This window comes from Quercus suber, unplaced genomic scaffold (genome assembly GCF_002906115.3).
Source record: "Quercus suber isolate HL8 unplaced genomic scaffold, Cork oak 2.0 scaffold_113, whole genome shotgun sequence".
NCBI lineage: Eukaryota > Viridiplantae > Streptophyta > Magnoliopsida > Fagales > Fagaceae > Quercus > Quercus suber.
Window position 1 is genome coordinate 497,125 of NW_027069578.1, and position 10,031 is coordinate 507,155.

Here is a 10,031-nt window from a genome sequence, read left to right on the forward strand (position 1 = left end):
ATAGATTATTTATGGTAGGTGACCATAAAAGCTCTTATTAGCATACAAAAAATTAAATAAAACAAAGGTTCCCCCCAAAAGAAGATTATCCAAAATCTAAAAGTAAAATTTAAGGAAAAAAAGACAAGGTTCTTAAGAAGTTCAAAAACATCCACTTCTAGTAGTTGTATTAACAACTCGTTGAAACAAAATACAAAATCATAACAAACCATCATCTCATAGATCTACACTACAAGAAAAAGGGGCTATTGTGGCATCCCCAAAGTGCCACTAAAACTAGAAAAAGCGTCACTAAAGGCACTTTTGACTTTTAGTGGTGGCTAATATTGCGACAGTTATTAGCACCACCTTTTAAGTGCTATAGTAGATCTATTGCGGCGGTAGTAAAAAGCGTCGCTGTATAGGTAGCTTTTAGCAGGGCTTTCGGTTTATTGTGGAGGGCATTCTACTACCGCCATATAAGGGTAGGAATTAGGTGAATCAACCTTTAGCAAAAGGTTCCCCCCAAAAGAAGATTATCCAAAATCTAAAAGTAAAATTTAAGGAAAAAAAGACAAGGTTCTTAAGAAGTTCAAAAACATCCACTTCTAGTAGTTGTATTAACAACTCGTTGAAACAAAATACAAAATCATAACAAACCATCATCTCATAGATCTACACTACAAGAAAAAGGGGCTATTGTGGCATCCCCAAAGTGCCACTAAAACTAGAAAAAGCGTCACTAAAGGCACTTTTGACTTTTAGTGGTGGCTAATATTGCAACAGTTATTAGCACCACCTTTTAAGTGCTGTAGTAGATCTATTGCGGCGGTAGTAAAAAGCGTTGCTGTATAGGTAGCTTTTAGCAGGGCTTTCGGTTTATTGTGGAGGGCATTCTACTACCGCCATATAAGGGTAGGAATTAGGTGAATCAACCTTTAGCGGCGGTCCAAAGTGCCACTATAGATGTCCTCATTTAGCGGCGGGCAAGAAGCACCGCTATAAGGGTTCTTTTAAAATGTTCCTAGCACACTTTTAGCAGTGCTTTGGAATGCCACTATAGGTAATTTTTTTTTTTTTGGGCCAAAATAACCCGTTTACTTAGTAGCTGCTGTAATACAAAGATCCTCCTGTTTACACAATACCACCAATGTAACTAATTCAACACCACAAATATTTCCAAACTAACACTATCCATTAACATATGATGAAATAGACCAATATATTATCCATAAAATAATAGTGTCTTCATAATACCATCATCATTAGATTGACAAAAAGATGTGATCCTATGAATAAAACAACCGCCCAAACTAAGTTAATTACATAATCAAAGTTCCAAAGTGTTAGAGGATGTCCTTCAACACTTGCAAAATAATATTTCTCTAACACATTACCTTTCTCCAACGCAATACAATAATCTGCTCCTATTGATTGATATCCTCAAACTCTTCCTAGAACTCCTCACTATTTCCAAACTGCAATATATTAAAAATCATACATTCAAAAAATTGGTCATAACGTTCATAATCAATTACCGTAACATACTCTTAATGAATCAAATGACTAGGAAGCATGCAACAAGCTATTGAAGTGAAAAATAGGCATGTGAATACAAACATAAAAGCTACTATTCAAAAACCAACTCATAATTATATTATATGCCCAATAAATGACACCACACAATTATTTTATGTTCAAGCATTCAAGCTAAGTTAAAACACTTACAATGTTGACATAAAACCTATTTTTGGGAGATTAAAATTAAAAGAGTATGAGAGAAGCAAACTCAAGATCTAAATCATAGAGCATCTTACATAATGGATAAATTTGTTTGATATTAGTATGGACAAAGTCTTCCTTACTAATATTAATTCCTATCTAATAAGCAATATGCCTATCTAAAAAGAATACAAAGTGGAATGAAAGATTAAGATCACTAGCAAACAGTATCTTCAAAATCAGCTATTTTTAGGAGATAAAAATTAAGGTTTTTCTTTATCCTTCTCCTCTTCTATCACCAATCCCTACCTTCCACCTTAAAACTACATATGATGTGACATGGAAGGCAGGAAATGCTTGTAAAGGGAGAAAAAAAATTTAATGGCAACAGTTAGCAATGCAAAATACACAGGAAAACATAGAAGCTCATGTCCTAAGGCCTTACAAGTTCTCTAGCTTTGTTAAAGCACCAAAGCTATGTCACAATCACTTTGAAATTAATGGAAACTATCATCAAAGTTTGCATTCTAGAGCAAGATATTCTTTATCAGTATGGCTTTACCAAATTGTGATTTACAAACCAGGAAAAGAAGTACTCCCATACTACCTCGATCACACTAGTAAAACTTTTTATTCACCCAATTTAGTTACTTTTTAATTTATTATATCATTTCTCAATGCACCTAAAAAAAAAAAAAAAACAAAATTGCTCAATGCTCATAGAAACTCCTCTTGACCCAAAGTTGGGAATTGGCACTCTAATACCCAAGAGTGGACATCCTTGGAACAAATGGTGCTTTTGGCTTCCTAGAGAAGTGAGGTCTGATTAACTAGTGACCTATTTTCCCATGCAAATCCACCTTGCAATTATTTCATAACCTACAATCCTACAACCCTAAGAATAAATACCATAGGATCCCATTAACAACCTAAATAAAGCCCTTGTTTTATTAAACTATGAAATTAATCCACAACACAAACTTCATTTTCGAAATTAGGAAGAGGTTGTTTGGATTGGATGAGTTTTGAGTGATATCACTCAATTTTATGTTTCCATCATCCAAATCATGTGGGTCCCACGGATGATGGTTTGTTTGGATGAGTTTTGGATGATGGTTTTCGTTACTTGGTGATTCAAAAAATGGATTATAGTGATGGAAAATGAAAACAGCTGAAGCCTATTTTCAAAACTCAAAAACCATCACTCAGTGGCATGTTCGTAAATAAGTGAAGATTGTGGGCTCCAAAAGCCAGTGCATTGTCACATCCAGAACAAGCTGAGTTATTACCATTGGAGCTCCTCTGTTTCATTTCTGTTCTATGAAAAATTTTTGTTGAAAATTTTCCCTCTTCTCACTTCCCTCTCTCAGCCTCTTCTCATTTTCACTTCCCTCTTCATCCCCAGCAAGCTAGCTCCACCACCGAACCCAATAACCCCAAGCCCAGCAACCCCAAATCAACCAAACACAAACCCAGCAACCCTAAACCTAGCCAACTCCATCAGCACAACCAACCTAATCACAACCACCCACCACCCACTGCCGCAACCACAACCAACCCACCACGACTCAAATTAAAATAAAATAAAATAATTATCACCACCACAAACCCACCTCAACAACGCTCATCCACAACACCCATCACAGGCCACAACAAATAGATCACAAGCCACAAGCCACAACCCACAACCCACAAGCCATAACTAGCCACAAACCACACGCTGGTCTCACCCATGAAACCTAGCAAACCAATCTGACCCATAAACCTGGCAAACTGATCTATACCCATAACTCACACACCAACACGCTGATTTGACCCATGAAACCTAGCAAACCGATTTGACCCATAAAACCCAACAAACCTATCTATACCCACAACCCACACACCAACACACTGATCTAAAAAAAAAAGAAACAAAAAGAAAGAAAGAAAATTAAGGGGAGAAGAGTACAGGGGAGATCGACGGTGAGTGGAGGAAAAGATGGGCGGAGCTGGATAGTCCTGACGAGGCGAGGGAGCTTCTGAAATTTTTATGGGTTCGGGTTTGGGTTTTGGGAGAGGCATTCTGTTGAAGGGGTGAAGGGGAAATGAGGAGTGAAGGAAATGGGGAATGGGTTCCGCGGGTAGGCTATCAAAAGGGTTTGACTTGGTGATCAGGTATGGGTCCCACAAAAAGGTTGAAATATTTGAGTTATGCAAAGTGAAAACAGTGTCCAAATGGTGGGTAGTAAAAATTGGGGTATTTTAAGTGATGAGTGACGAAAACTGAGTGATGAAAATTACTAACCAAACAAGCCCCAAAGATTTTTCACTAAACCATCAAAATATTCACTTGAGCTTGGTACCTTCATGTTTTGACCCAAATTATAAAATCTTGTAACATCAGAGAATCTACTAGCAAATTAAATCACACAAACCATAAAAACAAATGAGCCATTATAACAATGCATTCCAAGGCTAGCTAAAAGTTCTTGAATCATAATCTAAAAAGGGTTGTTTTTACATAAAGAGAAACAAGTTTTTTGTAAAACAAGGCAAACTTCAATGTGAAAGATCAACAAGGTAGGCTTACATATACAAGAATCCTTAAATATAACAAACGCATTTGGCTATAGCTCATGACAATATTAGTTAATTAAAGTAAAAGTAAAATTTTATATTCATGTTAAAAGCAGAACATACAGATCCATCCATAATTGACTTTGGGCTAGGCTTTTTATCTGGAGGGCGTATAAAGAAGCTCTAGATAGGTTTATTGAGAATTCTGGAGAGAATTTTTTTCAATTAAGATAAACCCAACAAAAGAAAGAAATAGCATGTAAGTGGGAAAATATTAAAGATTAGTAGAAATTAATAAGCTTCCAAATGGCAGAAGCTAATCCTACTATAGTAATTACATACATGTTGCTCCTATTCGACACTACATCAAAGCAAGAATATTAAACTTGATAATAATTAGAGCTAGTAAAACCAGTTTCATGTGGAGTACATGATAATAATTAATGATGTATAAAAGCATTAACCATCACACAAATTCTTTGGTCCATGTTATCACACCATGTTATCAAGTCTTGGCAAAAAAAAAAAATGATACTGATATTACTGTTATATGTAATATTCAAAGCATTACAAGACATAGAGTTATCAAGTCTTGGCAAAAAAAAAAAATGATACTGATATTACTGTTATATGTAATATTCAAAGCATTACAAGACATAGAATGAAGATCACAAGACATAGAATGAAGATCGAAGAGATGGAAAGAAAATATTCTTGCAAAATTATCCAATAAGGCATGTCATGAAGCCCATGCATTTTCATCATAGTCTGGAGATTCTGTTCTTTCTCAGAAACCAGCGATGTCAACATAATCTACCAAAATGCAATACTCTAAATATTAGTACTCATCCTAATAATAGTATATATCAAACTTAGAAACACAAAAATAATGCAAATATGAGTAGATGCAAATCTACAAGTAGAAGAACTTAAAATGGAGGACAAGATCAGGATATAAAAATAAAATTTATATAATGAATCGGAGCAATTACAAGAAAAGTTTACCTTATGGGATCAAGGTAATGTCAACTCATATACCTACTTGTATAGAGAGAAAAAGGAATAGGCAAAAAGATTTAACAAGTTTGAAATAAGTTTTAATAAGAAACCAAAGATTTTTATTCCCATACATCATATTTGGACATAAGTCCAATTATGATGAATATAGGAACAGGAAAGATAAAGCTGCATACTGCACTTCTATACTAAGGACTTTAAAAGAAATACAAGGAAGCTCGTTCCTTTTCTTTTAGGGTTTGATAACAATGAATGAAAACAAAGAGCAGCTGCTTCTCTGCTCTTGCTTTAACATTCTACCATTTATTATGTTGAATTAGTACTACAACTTCCCAAAGTTAGCATAAACAGAAAAGCAAAGAGCAAAGAAATTATTAAAATTATCAAACTACCCCGACTTTTGTAAAGACTAATTAAAACTAAATAAGAAACAACATTACTTACATAAACAATAGACTGTCCAATTTAGGCTAGCTAAGCAAGATCCCAAGAGTCCAAAACACTCCAAATTTTATGGTTTGAACATTAGAACTTGCAACCTACTTTTGGTGGAAGTCACTTGCTATCACACCAAGGCAAGCTTTAAAGAGATTAATTATATATCAATTGATACTAATAAATTACCAACTCCACTTTAAAATTTCTCATACTATACACATATTCTACTTGTGTTTTAAACCACTATTTAAACTATCTATCACCACCCCTGCCCAAATCTCTCTTTGCCTTCCATTAGAGAAAAAGCAGTAAAAAAGTTAAAAGAGTAATCAAAATTCTTAACAAGATTTAGAGAAGGAAATGTAAAGGAGCTATCAAATGAGGAAAGTGAAAACCTTAGAAATAATTGCATAATACCTTCTCCCTTTGCCTTTCCAATTTCTTTTCTTCTCCTTTCTTCTTATGTGCTTTATTCCTGAAACTCAGCCACATAAGTAGTCATGGAAAGGAAACAGTTAGTCAGAAATAGTAAGATCAACTTGAAATTTTTTTTTTTTTTTAAATATTCAACCAGATTAAAGAATTATATATAAAAGGTTAGAAGAGGAGAAAGAATCTGAGGGGGAGTTCTGGATAAACAGAAAGGAAACCTTAGTTCTTGAGGGCCCAAGCTACAACTATTCTTTTTATTCCCACATTATAGTATTACAAATAAGGACATCATTTAAGATTGAAGTCAAATCAGTCAACATGACTCTATTACAATGTTGTTACAGTGAACACTTTTTCAAGGGGAACAATATTTGTTAGGTAGAAAGTTAACAAAGCTACCAGCCAAAAGGTTGATGCAAAAAATGATAATTTTTTTTTTTGAAGACCTTTTATACCACTTCATATAATAAAGGCCATTTCCTAGTGCTAGTTCCTATAAGTGGGATTCTAGGAGGGGTGGTTATCCTCAAACACTTTCTAAAGTGGCCACTCTCACGAGTCAAATCACAATCTTATGCTTCATAGCCTAGCACTGCACCATCCTTGGAGATCACCTCACACATATTTCCTTTCTAATTCAGTTGCTTTATTATTTATTTACTTTGGCAACACCACTATGATCCCATCTTAGAAACATATGGTCTTACAATGATCCATCCAAAAATATAGTCCAATGTTTGAAATTGTTTAAACTAGTAAAAATAACCAGAAAAAACCTAATTGCTGTTGAAAATGTATACTTAAGAAAACTTTGCTGATTCATATGACACTCAATGAGCCAGGATTTCACCTCAAAGGTAATGAGGAAATCCAAAGCTTCACATGTATATGTTTATGTCATTACTGCACAACCTTTAGATGACCCTCAAGTGATCCAAAGGACCATAATACAACCAAAGAATTTTAGTACACCACTGCAAACAATGTTTATTTATTAGATAACATAAAACACATCACTTCAAAATAGATGTAGCATATCTCCTGAGTTTCCTTTGGGTACCAAGTGATTAAACCAAATCATTATTAAAATTAACTAAGTAAAACACATGTTGAAGAAAACACATGAGCTATATGTGTAGAAATTCCAATCCACTCCACTCCTCAAAGGTTTCAAGTAAATTCCACAGATCCCAACATATCTTTTGTACTTTCAGATTCACAACAAAGCAGGTCAGCCCTTTTGTAAAAATTGTTTGGTCCATGAAAAGTTGTCTGATTAACTTGAAAATAAATAAGGATAAACTCTTATATGTGTAGTATGTACCATAAAAAGTTCAGCTCGAAATAATTTTTCTATAAGTTATTAAAAATCACATGTTGCAGCTGACTCAAATCTGTCCCTGACAACTTTAGAATCCAAAAGAAAATTGCTTTATTTTTAATATTAGCCCAAATGCTTTGAGACTTTATTCAAATTAAAACCACATGTCTTAAAGCATATTAAAAACAAGAAATGAAACCCATAATCTCATATAAACAATTTATCAAACACTTGGTATGCAAAAAGTACATGCTCACATCACTGCACAAATTTATAGTTAACACTACACTCACACCCACATAGACAAAGTCATTTCAAAATGGAAGGAAACATATTTCATAAATTAACCCCAATCTCCCATATATATATAAAATAAAAATAAAAAAACTCAAATGATTTCTCACTAAACCCAACTCACATGGTTGCCAAACAATACATCCATTTCACCTCATCAACTTAAAAACCTCCAATCAAGTCTCTAATGTCCCAACAAACTCAATAAAACCCCCAAGAACAAAACCCACACACTCAAAGAGCAATCTCAACAAGATAGGATAAAAACCCAAGAGGTTTAGGCAATGGGTCAAGGAAACTTATGTTGGATTTATGTTGGGAGAAGGCACAAACCATGGGGAGTGATTTGATGGCTGAAAATCTAGTGATAGTTAACCAAGAGACCAAGAGGTGAAAGGGGATAAAGTGAGAAAGAGAGGGAGGGGATTGGCGGCACATGGAAAAGAGAGAGGAAGATGAGTCCAAATCTTCTGTCCCATCAATTGTGCTCCACTTCATGTTCCACCAATAAAATTTAGACAGCTAGCCTCTCTCATTAAATGAGATAACTCTGACTTTAATGAGAGAGGCTAGTTGTCTCATTTAATGAGATATTCTATTTAATGAGAGAGGCTAGCTGTCTAAATTTTATTGGTGGAGCATAAAGTGGAGCACAATTGATGAGACAGAAGATTTGGACTCGAGGAAGATGTGTACGTGAAAGTGAGAGAGAAAGAACGGGAGGGGCATGTAAGTGGCAAAAAAAATTTTGGGGAAATTTTTTGCGGAAAGGGAAAAAAAATTTGGGGGGAAAGAGTGAAAAAAATAGTTAGTCATGGGAAATTTTGTGTGGGGAGGATTAAAAAAAGGCATAAATGGACTTTTTGTTCTTATATTTTAAAGCCATTTCTACTTTGGTCCATACTTTTCTATTTTACTGCTTTTAGTCCCTAAAATGAAAAATGCGTTCTATTTTGGTCCTTACTATTATCTCACTAACGGAAATTGCTTATATGAAAAACAGAGTGCACTGTTTGCACACTAAATGTTGACACTGCTATTAAAAAAAATGTATTTAGCATATTAAAAATTCCAATTCAGCATTTAAATAAATAATAAATCACATAAAAATTAATTTTTTTTAATTTCTAATTTTATAAATAAAATAAGAAAATTAAATTAAATTTTTTATTCCTTTTATTATTATTAATTTTTAATAAAAATTAATTTTTTTTAATTTCTAATTTTATAAATAAAATAAGAAAATTAAATTAAATTTTTTATTCCTTTTATTATTATTAATTTTTTGGAAGAACATGTTTATGTTCTTTTTGTTCTTCCCAAAATATAACTCATATTTTTAGATCAATAACAATTAATCAAAATAACATTTTATCAAGCATTTTCTCACACAATCACACGCTCAAAAGAGAAACTTCAGCCCCAAAACCTCCTTCTCAAACCGGTTCTCCAATTCTTTTAAGACATTCTTAATCCTCTCTCTCTCTCTCTCTCTCTGTCTCTTCCAAAACTATCAAATCTCTCTCTAACTCCATGACCGAGCACTGCCATCTTTACTCATCACACTGCCACCACCAGATCTCTCTCTAACTCCATGATTGAGCATTGTCATCTTTGCTCATCGCTCATCGCTCATCAATCGCTTTCTCTATCTCTCAATTTTGCTCAAAATCAGACTCAAATGTCTCAAACTCCTCCTCTCTCATAGCGGCTTCTCTCTCTCTCTCTCTCTCTCTCTCTCTCTCTCTTAAACTAGCGGGTCTCTCTTTCTCGCTCAGATCGATGTCTCTCTCTCTCTCAAAAAAAGGTGCTTCACTCTCTCTTTCGCTCAAATCAATGTCTCTCTTTTAGTGGGTCTCTCTCTTTCTGCCTCGTCCCTCTATGGTGGTGATGGTTAGTGGTTGTGGAAGTGATGATCAATTAGGTGGTCAGTCATGGGGTGGGTTTGTTGATTGCTTGGTTTTGGTGTTTTGGATTTGAGATGTTTTCGTGTTTGGGCAATTAAAAGATCTATTGCGGCGGTCACTAAAACCGCCACTATAACTAAGAAAACATGTTGCAAAAAGACATATATTGTGGTGGTTTTGTATACCACCACTATAACTAAAAGAAATGCCGCTAAAACACATATATTGCGGTGGTATTTTATACCGCCATTGTAGAGCATTACAAAGGCTATATCTATTGCGGTGGTTTAATGGAATGCTGCAATATATCTTATGTGCAACGGCGATTCAAAAAAGTGCCACAATATGTGATATATAGCGGC

General features: G+C 34.4%; 1 long non-coding RNA gene across 2 annotated transcripts; it reads right to left on the reverse strand.

Annotated features, from left to right (window-relative positions):
• Positions 1-1,114: 1,114 nt before the first annotated feature.
• On the reverse strand, positions 1,115-8,369 carry LOC136068390 (uncharacterized). 2 transcript variants are annotated; one of them, XR_010629746.1, is made up of 3 exons: positions 7,887-8,360; positions 6,133-6,190; positions 1,115-1,457 (listed from the first exon to the last, which is right to left on the reverse strand). It is a non-coding gene; the product is annotated as an uncharacterized LOC136068390 (long non-coding RNA). The 2 variants fall into 2 exon arrangements; XR_010629747.1 differs by lacking the exon at positions 1,115-1,457 and adding an exon at positions 4,864-5,073 and having other exon boundaries at positions 7,887-8,369.
• Between the last annotated feature and the right edge of the window lie 1,662 nt (positions 8,370-10,031).